General features: G+C 37.3%; 1 protein-coding gene across 1 annotated transcript in view; it reads right to left on the bottom strand.

Annotated features, from left to right (window-relative positions):
• Positions 1 to 13495, bottom strand: part of LOC123767432 (peroxidasin homolog) — an 820244-nt gene that overhangs the window by 627274 nt on the left and 179475 nt on the right. The gene's annotated exons all lie outside the window — the stretch shown is intronic.

Here is a 13495-nt window from a genome sequence, read left to right as displayed (position 1 = left end):
ATATATATATATATATATATATATATATCGCACCTAGTAGCCAGAACGCATTTCTCGGATTACTATGCAAGGCCAGATTTGCCTAATAGGCCAAGAGATTTTCTTTATTTTCAAAAAATCGTTTCCAATTAGTTTATTTGAATTAGTATTATAATATTATATTATGAACATAAATGATTGACTTAGTTATGTTAGTTTAGGGTAGGTTAAGGGGCCGATAGAACAGTTTTGGAAAAGTTGTTCAATGTCAACCAATATTTTTTGACTAGTTGTATATGAAAAGTGCTGAAATTGTCCCAAGTTTCAGTACTGCAGCGTAAATAGAGAGGAAGATTTTTTTTCAACTTTTTTTTACACATTTTCAAATCTACACTTCAGAACTCACGTTTCAGATATTATTATTTTGTGACACTTTTCTGACACATTAGCATATAATAAAGGATTGTTAGTTAGATAATTTCCAAAACATCAATAGTTTTCCTAATACAAATTTTCAATGTTCCCCCAAAAATTATGCAAATATGGCATGTTTATTGCTATTATAAAATCAATAAATGAACTTAGAGAAAAAGCTTTCTACCAAATGTAGAGACATGTCCTCCACAAATACTGTGTAAGATTCACGTAAATTGAAATAAAAATAAAAAAGTTTTGTAAACGTTTATGTCAATTGAAAAAAAACAGCAAATAATAAAGTCTACGGTTCTAAAATCTGTGGCTGAGATTGACATAAAAAAATTTTCTCCAAAATTAGCATCCTTATAGATAGGCTTACGTGCAGTCAGGTGTATAAGTTTTATGCAAATCGTCCGTAAAAAAAAGAAAAAGAAAAAAAAAATTGAAAAAAAAATCATTTTTTTTTAACTTAATTTTTTTTTCCAATTAAACTAATTATAATATTTGTTTAATATATGCTATTGTGATAGCAAAGAGTCATAGCTATAATTTCAGTTGACACTTTTGTTTGATAATTGTTTTTGACCATTTTGGCATAGATTTCACACCTACTTCAATATTTTTTTTCTTCCTTCCTATTTATGCTACGATGCTGAAACTTGGACCAGATGAAACACTTTTTATATGGATCTTGTCAAAAAAGTTTGATTGAAATCGAAGGAGTTTTCATTAATTGCATTTTTGGAACCAAAGGGCCCCTACTTCGCGACATACTATGCAAGGCTAGATTTGCCTAATAGGCTAAGAGATTTTCTTTATTTTCAAAAAATCGTTTTGAATTGGTTTATTTGAATTAGTATTATAATATTATATTATGAACATAAATTATTGACTTTGTTATGTTAGTTTAGGTTAGGTTAAGATAAGTTAGGTTAGGTTATGTAGGGTTGGTTAGGTTCGGTCATATATCTACATTAGTTTTAACTCAAATTAAAAAAAGTTAACTCATACATAGTGAAATGGACAGCTTTATGATTTCATAAGAAAAAATTTGACATATATATAAATTCAAGAAAATTTGGCTTAATAAGCATATCGGATCTTGTATAGTAGGCTGAGAAGTGCGTTCTGGCTACTAGGTACGACATATATATATATATATATATATATATATATATATATATATATATATATATATATATATATATATATATTTTTATATATATATATATATATATATATATATATATATATATATATATATATATATATATATATATATATATATATATATATACATATACTAGCAGTGCCCAGGCCACGCGTTGCTGCGGCTCAGCAACCGTCCGCTGTCTCCCAGTTCTCCCCGCCATTCCCACCCTCCCCCGTCCCCTGGCCCTCCCAAATATTCTTCACTTCCCCGTCCCCTCGTCTTCTCAACCATTCCATTCTCCCCTAGTCCTCCCCACCATCCCCCCACTCCAGCGTCCCCTCTTCTTCATAACCATTTCCTACTCCACCATCCTCTCGTCCTCCGTACCATTCCCCCCTTCCCTCGTCCTCTCATCCTCCCTACTATTCCCCTCTCCCCTGTCCCCGTGTCCCCCCCCCAACCATTCTATATTCTCCTGGCCCCTCGTCCTCACCCTCTCTATCTCCCACCTTACCCTCGTCGTCTTAACCTTTACCCCCTACATGGCCCCCTCGTCCTCCCCCACCATCTCCCACTCCCGTCCCCTCGACCTCATTCCCTCATCCGATGAATTCCCAAATGCTCTGATGTTCCCATCACTGAAATATAAAAAAAACAGTTAAAAAAGAAATGAAAACAATTAAAAAATTACAAAATAAACAATACTCACGAAATGAACGGTATGGAAAACAACACAGCTCAATTCCAACACAATGGCACACAATATAATTAAATTAAAATAAAACAAAATTCGAAATCTATGAAAATTCAATTTGTCAATGCAATCGGAAACATTGAAATGGAATCGTAACATATTTAGAGTAGCGTGTGTTACTCTTGCGTGCAACAGATGGTGCTGTTTCTTTAAAAAAAGATTGTTGTCACCTGTCACAGGTGTGGAATCTACACCTTTACTTACGAAATGAACGGTATGGTAAAAAACACAGCTCAATTCCAATACGATGTCACACAAAATAATTAAATCAAAATGAATATATATGGAAATCTATGAAAATTTGATTTATCAATGCAATATGAAACAATGAAGTGGAATTGTAATATATTTGTAATATATGTATAGCGTTTGTTGTTATTACATTCAACAGATGGCACTGTTTAAAAAAAAAAACATGTTTTTACCTGTCACAGGTCTGGCATCTATAGAGTAGTAATTAAAAACATATGCGTATTTGAATAGAACAGTGTGTCAAAAGTTCAAAGCAATCATTAAGAACTTTTGGGGATTATAGCGTGTTTTGTTCTTATGTCCAACAGATGGCGCTGTTTTTTTTTTTTAAATTGCGTTTTCCTGTCACAAGTGAGGCGTGTATATAGTAGGTATATAAAAACACGCACCTATTTGAATGCAACTTTGTGTCAAAATTTCAAACTAATCGGTAATGAGGTTTCAAAGATTTCCCTCACAAGAAAAACATGAAAAACACAGTTAATAAAAAAACATGTTTTTTCCCATCACTGACGTGACATCTATAAAGCACGTATATAAAAACCCGCTCGGATGCAAATGAAACGTTGTGTGAAAAATTCAAAGCATTTGGCGAAGAACTTTCAGAGATTAGCGATTTTGAACAAACGAACATTTACATTATTATTTAAATGGATATATATTTGCTTGACTGTAGAGACCCATAAGCCTCGAAGAAGATGATATGCAGCACCCGGGAAAGCCTTTTTGGGCTCTCTCGTGCACTGGCACATATCGTCTTCTCCTTATATATTATATATAAAATAACCCCCTTATATATTTATATATAAGGAAATTTATTGTACAAGATTACATGATTACAAAATGTGGCTTTAACACATACACAACACAACCAGTACAAGTAAAACGAAAAATACGCCATTGGGAAACATTGATAAATGTCATGGACAGATTCGATCATTGTTGCAAGTTAAATACTTCTTCGAATTCCTCCGAAGTTGGACTCATGCCCAAGACACAACAGGCATATTCCCTCTGAATCACGACACTGAGATGCTGCAACAAGAAACTTTTTCCTCTCTGGTCTTTTGTAGCGCCAATCACTTTGTCTCCCAATTCCTTTAGGAACTTCAATGCACATTTTCCCCATTCCCCATTTCCTCATTCATTCCTCATTCCTCATTCACCCATTCATTTCCCATTTCCCCATTCGGCGTTGACAGAAACGAAAACAACAGAGGAAGCGAAAGGAAAGAGCGATAACAACCCTATCATCAACACTACGATCAATAATAATAACAATGGACATTATTAACCCTTCAATACTGTCCTACTCCATTATACTCCGGATATTACATTCATAAGCCGGGTGTTGACCTGAGCCCGGCTGCCTACCTGTCGCCCCGCTAAGGCAGAATATTGTATATTGCCACAAATTACTGCGTATTTCACCAATGAACTCCACTCCAATATAAACATTCTCGGGCCGACCCACTTGTGACATTTGGATATGTTTAATTATTATTATTTTTTTTCTTGATATTGCGGTATAGTTTTTGGTGGAAACGTTTATTTATGAGGTTTCGATATTTTATGAGTTTTTTTTAATATACATTGTGGTGTTTAATGTGGTTATGTTAATTTGGTCATCTAATACAGTATTTTATGTTCATTACTAATTTTTTTTTTGTATTTTTAATAATGTTTTCTTGCTGGATTCCCCTAGACAGCATTAAATTACATGACACCCCCCCCCAGCCGTGACAACTGACTAGTTATCTGAGCACCATAACTATACTTTATATATGACTACGACTTAACCTAACAAAACCCAGAACAAACGAAGGATTTTCTGACCCCTATTCACCTGAAATATATTTATAATTAATTTGCTCCCGGAACAGGAAGCCTGAATATATATTTACACTTCAGACATGTCACAAGGTCTCTCCGAGATGGAACTACTGACCCTCCAGTATCTCCAACCTCTTGGGCTGGACGGTAGAGCGACGGTCTCGCTTCATGAAGGACGGCGTTCAATCCCTTACCGTCCAAGTAATTGGGCACCATTCCTTCCCCCAGTCCCATCCTAAATCTTTATCCTGACCCTTTCCAAGTGCCATATATTCGTAAAGGCTTTGGCGCTTTCCCCTTAAAATTCCCTTCATATCACCGTAGTACTTATTTTCTGCTAGGTGAACAGAAGTATTAGGTTAATGAAAACGTTGTCCAACGATTCCTGCCCCGACCATGTCATGAACGAAACCAGCTATTATACTAGACCATAAATTTTTGAACGTCGTTTCGAAACCCTGTATTCCAGATAATTTAACATGCAACACACTGTATTGCTGTAATGTTTCCAGGAAAAAAACATAGTTTTGGTGTTTGTAATAAACGGGATATTCAGTAAACTTTTACAATAGCTTTTCTCATAGAGAATTATGTTATCTTTCGTATCAGTTCATATATTTGTTCTGCCATGAAACACGCGCAAAGACTAAAGTGACCTGATAATGGTCACTCTAGTGTTCCACAGTCAAATGAGTCATGACTCTCTGAAGTCTGTCTTCAAAAACCGAACAAAAAACATCGACATTAACCACAGCAACAACAACAACACCTTAAACAACAGCAACAACAACAACACCTTAAACAACAGCAACAACAGCAAAACCACCTTAAACAGCAGCGTCATATAGACAGCAACAACGGCAGCTATATCGACGGCAACAATAACTTGAACAGCAACCTAACAACAACAACACCAACAACAACAATTACTTAATAACCTCACCAATAACACCAATCATGTCTGATCTCGCCCTCAATGAAGCCGATGTGTAGGTCCAGTTTTACCGATTAACAAGATGGTAACTTTAACAGCTTGAACAGCTTCACCCTCTAATGTAAATCTTGTTTAAACTTAAGCTTCCCAATCTTACCAATCTTTCCACCGAAGATTGGTAGTATTTTAGGGATTTCTTTGATGCATTAATCAATTCCCAGCCCGCTTCACATAAACAAAATGTAATTATCTAATAGGGCAGTTAAAGTGTGAAGTTAAGTCTTTAATAGCAAACTTAAGCCTTATAGAAGACACATATGATGTACTACTGTTCTTATAGCACACTTACTGTAATACAGAGTTGACCACTGTAAATATCTTTTACAAATGAATAGATTTAAGTCCTCTAACTAAAAGTCCTGATTCAAAATCAAGTTGTATATTGGACAAATAATCGTCAGTAACTGAACTCAACGCACACGCTGTTACAGATGAAATTAATCATACTAAGAAAACATACTTAGTCAAGCTGTAGCTAACATACGCGACATATGGGAGCCATAATTCTTAGGTGGAGAGCTCCAGCATCCCATGAGAGAGTATATCTGTGTATTCACCTGCACAACATAGAGGGAACTCCTAACATTACTCTCTGTAGTTCTACTACATGCAGAATAATGCCCAAAACTGATGAGTTCAGACGATGGAGCTAATTTGGAAGTCAGAGGAGCTTGTTTGTGGGATATCTATGTTCACCCTGCGGTCTGTACATCACTAGAACAACGAGAATATTAATGTATTTTTATTCTACCATGAGCCCCCATGGTACACAGGTTACTATGAGGGGATGTTGGGGACAGTCATGCCTGGTCTATGGAAAGCACAACACAACCAAAAAATAAATATCGTGGAATTCCAAACAGAAGTCATGGCGACTGAGTTGCGGGCAAACAACAACATTTGAACTAATTCGTCGAATGAGCCTATTCAACATATGCCAATTAGCCAAGCATACTTCACGTATGATGGACCCACGGCTCCAGTACTGCTCTCTCTCTACACGAGATCAAAGATTCTTCATACATTAGTGAGAATGAACTTGTACAAGGGTATAACCAACTGCCCATTATAATTAAAAGGTAGGGCGAAGTATATTCATTCCTCACTCGTAAATAAATATATACAAGAGGAAATATTTAACATTATTGAGAGAGTATCTTCATAGGGGCAAATTCCTCTTACAATAAAACTAACCATCCATCCGGGTTACATTGTCTTAGTGGATAGTGATGGCTCAAGGTATGAACAGTCATACACCTTGTCCAGGTGTAGGTTGTGTCCATTCACCCAGATAGCCAAATTATTTTAAGAATTGTTATAGTTGTGTCCAAGGAAAAAATACAACCCCCTAAAAACACTTGAATAGTTATTACATCTAGCATCTGTGGGATATGTGGATTCCGACTCACAGACTCAATCACAATACATATACGCCCACAGACGACAGCAAAAAAAAAAAAACGCAAACAAAAAATTAGAAAGTATTACTAATATCAAACCAATTGGAGGAGTAGTTAGCTATTTACTATTGTGTTACACTCGACATTGCTCTAAATTAGGTTCAGAGTCCTCCACTGATCCTCCCTTACCCAGGAAAATGTGGAAAAAATTAATTTCATTATTTAGTAAATAAACGGAAAAATGTCACTGTTGATAAATACAAGTTAAGCTTCGGTATTGACTAGGAGTAATATCCATTCATACCAGTACAAAACATCTCCTATACAGCTATGTGTATTATATATAATTAAATATTATAAGTTTATTTATGGGTGCAACCCGTTCTCGCAAATTTAATAAGTCAATATTGACTTATTAAATATGTGCATAGGTGACATACTTAACATAATAGATACCCTTAAAAAGATTCATAGAAAACACCGACCTTACCTAACCTTGTTAGTATCTTAAGATAAGCATCTTATTGCATCGTAATTACAATTATTACTTAACCTATAATAGGTATAGGTAGGGCGATTACAATTATTACAACAACAACAATAATTACAATTATTACTTAACCTATAATAGGTATAGGTTAAGTAATAATTGTAATTACGAAGCAATAAGATGCTTATCTTAAGATACTAACAAGGTTAGGTAAGGTCGGTGTTTTCTATGAATCTTTTTAAGGGTATCTATTATGTTTAGTATATCACCTATGCACGTAGTTAATAAGTCAATATTAACTTTACGAATTTGCGAGAACGGGTTGATGGGTGAGATACATTACAGAAGACTGCAAGGAAGCAGCCATTACCTTCAATACCCACCGGACCAGTTCGCTATCCCCAAGTTCTTCACCACCACACCACGTGACGTCTCTAGAGAGTCACTCTGCTCCAGGACTCAGTAAACCCCTAACGTCGATTCCGGGTCTCAACGTCCCCGCGGCTCGGTCCCTCACCTCACCGATCCTAGTGGTGGAGGTCCCACCGACACCTCAAAACCGCTAAGGACATAAAAGCTAATTCATTTTAATACAAACTTTTAATAATGAAGGGAAAACTGATTTTCTCATTCGTTTTAATATTAATGAATTTAATACTGAATGGTCAAATTAAGGCGATATGTCCTACAGCAACAACTATAATAACAACCTCAACTAACAAGACAACAACAACTTCATCAACTATAACAACACCTGGAGCCATAAAAGCATCACAAAACAATTACTACTGTAACTACAACAACAACCACAGCAAGAAATACAGTAACCACTACAAGAACACTTTCAGATAGAAATACAACTCCAACAACAACTACAACAATTACGACAACAATTAGAACTATAACAACATCTAGACCAACAACTACAACAAGAACTACAAGAACAACTACATCTATAACAGCAAAAACAACTACACGAACAACAACACACACAGCCACAGCTCCAAATTACTTTTAAAAAGTCTAACAACTACAACAACAACAGCAATAACAACTACATTAATAACATCTGCAGAAACAATTACACATTAAAAAAAAAAACTACAACATCAGCTATAACACACTGAAGAGCAGAGAATCCTCTCTACTTTAATCCAGGCGAACGTAAAAAATTTTTGTTTCAGAACCGAGAGACAAAAGTGCGATGGGTGTTTATGTTGCCATAAATTGATTGAAAAATGAGGGACAATATTTTAAGCAGGAGGGAGAGGGATCACAGAAAGATAAACACGTACATATATTCTCTCATATTTTTTTTAACTAAGACTAGGGTGTTTAAGGGTTGTCAAATGACGTGCCTAGTGAAACTGCAAGCAAGAGCTGTTATCCTACCGCATCTCATCTGAAGCCTGCTCCTAGAAACTCATTTATTTCATACGAATGTACTTTGAAACTTTCAAATTGGGAAGGAAGGAACCAAGGAACCAGGTGGAACTGCAAGGAAGAGCTGTAATCCTACCTCAGCTCTGTTGAAACCTAGGGGCTCATTTATTTCACGAGCCTGTTATATACATCAGTAGGAGTAGCCTTCATTCATTAACAACATTAGGTAACAATTATATAAGGAACAGGATGAGCCTGAAGCCAACTGTGTGCCTGGGCCTTCATGTGATCAGTTGACCTGTCAATCCACAATTGTACACCTCGGTTCACCCTGCGGTGATTGGTTACCTGGATATTAAATGATTGGCGGATCGAATTTCATGCAAATCAGTGGGTAAGGCTTACCCTGAGCTATAGGAAGGGAAATTTCTCAGTCTGCTAACAGGAGCAAGCAGTCATCTGTTCCTGTACTCTCCTGTATACAAAAAATATTTGTAGATGGTCCAAAACTAGTACGATCTCCCGATGAAATAATGAGCGGCAAATAGGGAGGGGAAAAAACTCGAAAGAATCAACATTGTTACAACACTAAAGTTTTACTCTAAAATTAAAAATTTTCAGAGGATGGTGATTGCTGTCAAAGGAGAGGGGTCGAACCCAGGGGAACTATTACAGAGTTGCCTCATATCTGCACAACGAAGGTGGATTTAACAAATTTGAGTCTGAAAGAGATTTAAATGTCAGATTCATGTGAATCTAAAGTCAAGAATTTAATTAAATTAGTATTCAAAAAAAGAAAATAGTGAAGAAAGACTGAAAGCAAAAACTAGTCCATAGTCCCCATGGCGCAGTGGTAAAGTATGGTAGAGGGAAATGAAATCGCATTAGATTTCTAACCCCTGCAATTCGAGTACGGGACATCCGTCCTGTACGAACGGACGCACAAATGTGTGATTACTAACTACTAACATCAAATTAACCTAATAATTCGAAGGAGGAGTATCGGTGTTCGTCTGTTCTAAATAGGACTTCGACCCGTGAGCAGCCCCCCAGGGAATTTTGTCGGAAAACCCGACACCGTTTAATAATATTACATACAATACGCAGATAATATTGCTGCTGTGTTGTATACATAAGTTACCCTTAGAAAATGTAGCTTATAGTGGAATTTTTCATCAATAGAAAACGGGATATCATTGCCACAGTACTATAAATTCACCAGCTATTCTGTTGGGAATTATTTTTAAATACACTAGTCTTTGGACTTTTACCATCATAAAACATCTTATTTTAATTACCTTAATTATCAGTATCAAAATAATGTAAATGTGACCATTCTATCACTTATTGACATTGGACAAGGAGAGCCAAGGCGTCAGTGGTGGGAGGGAGTGGTCAGTCATTGTTTGTTAAGACCAGAGGCGCAGGGGAGCAAATTCAGCTCCTATAATTTCTCTTGGACGAAGTGTTATGGAGATCAAAGTGTTCTACCATCATCAACACGGTGTCAACATAAACAAGGGTAGTGTCCTACCGAAACCCGTTTATCCAATCATTTCTGGCCTGTCAATGTTAGGTAGATAAGGGCGAACTGGTTAGGATGCGAACCAGCCTCTAATAAAGGTAATTAAGCCTTGGTCCTTATTATTTAATATACAGTGTTTTCTCTGATATAGATGTCATATACTAGGATTCCGGCTTTACAGCTAGTGCCCTTTGACAGGAACAAGAAGAGGAAGCAAGACTTGGTATATCAGTTACTTGGGGTGTTAGAAGCTAGCCTCACACGAGGATAATTTGGTGTCTACATCCCAGTTATACCTGGTGGACTAAGCCTGCTGTACAATAAGATAAGGCACCTCCAATATATTTACTAATATATGTAGTTAATACTGTAGTTTGATTGGCTGCATATATATTAATTTAATATAAACCCCCCCTAATGTGTAAGGATCGATTTGTGAGACTATTGCAGAAATACAGTCCACTTAACATCATACAAATTGCTATCGAAATATATAAATTAACGTAAATATAAATTCTATATTAATTCATATAAATTTAATAAATATAAATCTCACAGGTCGGTTCCCACTACAGTAGAAAAAAAGAAATGTTGACAATGAACATGCACAAACAGAACAAGGGGAGCACGGATGGAAGCTTCAAACTCAGATCAGTCACAGACATGTAAGGAAGTTTTCTTTTAGTGCAAGAGTAATGGGAAACTCAAATTATTTGAAGGAGCAGGTTGTAGAAGCAAACTCCATTCATAACTTTTAAAATATATATATGATAGGGAAATAGGTCAGGAATCATTGCGTTAGACAACCTGCGGGTAGAAAGGAGGTGTCCAGGAAGCTAATGATGGATCCTTAAAGCCCCTATTTAGAGACAAATTGGTAAGTACACAGACACACACACACACACACACACACAGGGGCCTCGCGGCTGAGTGGACAGCGCTATGGGGTCGTAGTCCTAATGACCAGGGTTCGATCCCCAGGGGAGGTGGAAACCAATGGGCAGAGATACTTTCACCCTGATGTTCTGTTCATCTAGCAGTAAATAGGTACCTAGGAGTTAGACAGCTGCTACGGGCTGCTTCCTGGGGGTGTATGTGTGTGTGTGAGAAATATTGATTGATTGACAGTTGAGAGGCGGGCCGAAAGAGCAGAGCTCAACCCCCGTAAGCTCAACTAGGTGAATACACACACACACACACACACACACACACACACACAGCAAAAGAAAACATAATTCATTATTCACAGTGTCGGAGACAGGCAGAGACATTCTACATACAGTACATAGCAGGTGTATATGGAGGTCCACCCCCCACCCCCACCAAAATCGTAGTACTGCCCCCCCCCCCACTTCCCACCCCCAAGATGTAACCCCACAACATGCTGACTAGCTTCCGGGTACCTATTTACTGCTTCATGGATAGCGACGCTTGGAAACGTGCCCAACCATTTCCGTCCCGCCTTGGATTCGAACCCGGAATTCTCGATTGAGAGTCCGGAACGAATCCAACTGTATTACGGGGACCCTGAAATATTTGTATTTCAGAATCATATCAGGTATATTTAAAACACATATTTAATATGAGCTTCATATCTAGAAATTTAAACCATTGCCTAAAAACTAACAACGTTAAAAAAATAGGAGAATTGGAAGTGAGTTTTAAAATTAAAACAATGCACAGCAAAATATACCTCAGCTTTCAGATCAAAAAGTCCACAATGTTTCCAACGAAACCGAGTTATCTGCGTCAAATTGCGTTCTGTGTACTGGCCATTTCCCCCATTTGTCCCTACTCCTCTATTCCAAGGGTTTGTGTTCGCTGACCTATTTCACCTATTTAGGTGAAAGTTATATAGTTAATAGTTATTATTATGTATTATATATATTATATATTGTGACGATTATCTCTTTCAAGAGAGATTGAGCCTGCTCTTCCCTACATCTTACGTCGTTCAAGTACAAGATACTATATAGAAGATACGTCCACCAGTATCGCCAAACGTTTTGCCCAGGAAGCAAATCGTACCATGCACACCCCGACACACCGGCTACAGCCCGCCGTAACCAGCAAACTGCTCATACTCCGCCTGCCTGTTGCTGATTGGCTGGTGTCTCGCCGCACCTGCACTCACGCCATCACCAAGAGTCGATGTCTGGGCCAGCACGCCGTACTCCTCAGAATATGTCTGTGCTCCTTGGAGTTGACATCTCTCGCTAGTAGACTAAGCCTTGGCTTTCGTGTACTAAGGGAGGTGGCAGCTTGAAGCCAGTATTCCAGCACCTCACTTATTTGATTTATATTGCTATCACTATAACTTGCATTCTGGTCGTAGAGTAACTTTTCATTACCAGTAATTATTCATGTTGTTTTGTTTGTTGACCTGTGTTGTATTTTATGAGATTGTCTTTATTCATGTCTTGTTTTCTAGAGTAATTAAAATTTCATTGTTTATATACTGTGTGTTTTGTGTGTCTTCCCATTACCTTACCACAGACGAAAGGACAAACTTCTCTTTTTTTTTTGTTATGTGACGAGGCCCTGCCCCCAGCTTTTGAAACACCCAAACACCAACGCTTACCGTCACATTACAATATTAATTTTATATAGTTAATTACTTCACTTATTTGTGTGTGTACTTACCTGTTTCACCTGCTTGGGGGTACTCACCTATTTCACCTATTTATGTGTGATTTCATATGTTACCTATTTGTATATACATTCGTATTTCTTCCATTTGCGTGTATTCACCTACTTGTGTGTTTTTGTATTGCACCTTTTTGCGTGTATTCACCTATATTACCTATTTGTGCGTGTAAGATCGAGATGCAGCTCTGGGGTGCCGCCTTTCTAGCCGAAGGTTGTCAATGCAATGACTAAATATCTATGTTTCATAACTAATTTGAGATCACGAGCGAGAGTTGTTTCTGCAAGTTACTCCTTTACTTCAGTCTTTTCCTATGTAACTCCTGTGTTAAATAGGAGTTTGTTTAACATCTTTGTGACTTCTCTGAAAATCAAGCTTTCTTCCCAGCCCTCATCTTAGTCTGTAATTCTTTGTGAACATCTTTCTATTCGTCCAATTCCCCTCCGTATTTTAGTGTCGCAATAACGTCCCTGCTCTCTCTGCTCTCTCTCTCTCTCTTTCTCTCTCTTTTCTCGCTCTCTCACTAGCTCGACCTCGTACGTGACGTTAACTCAAGCTTTCTGGCTTTCTTCATCACCAATCCCTCGTATTTCTTGAGCGTTTCGTAAAAAGGGCGATGGAGCTGCATACTCCACCACAGGTCTTACGAAGGTGGGTAAAGTGATTTC

Source organism: Procambarus clarkii, chromosome 74 (genome assembly GCF_040958095.1).
Source record: "Procambarus clarkii isolate CNS0578487 chromosome 74, FALCON_Pclarkii_2.0, whole genome shotgun sequence".
In the NCBI taxonomy this organism is placed as follows: Eukaryota; Metazoa; Arthropoda; class Malacostraca; order Decapoda; family Cambaridae; genus Procambarus; species Procambarus clarkii.
Note: the sequence above shows the minus strand (reverse complement) of the source record. Positions and strands in the feature narration are given on the sequence as shown.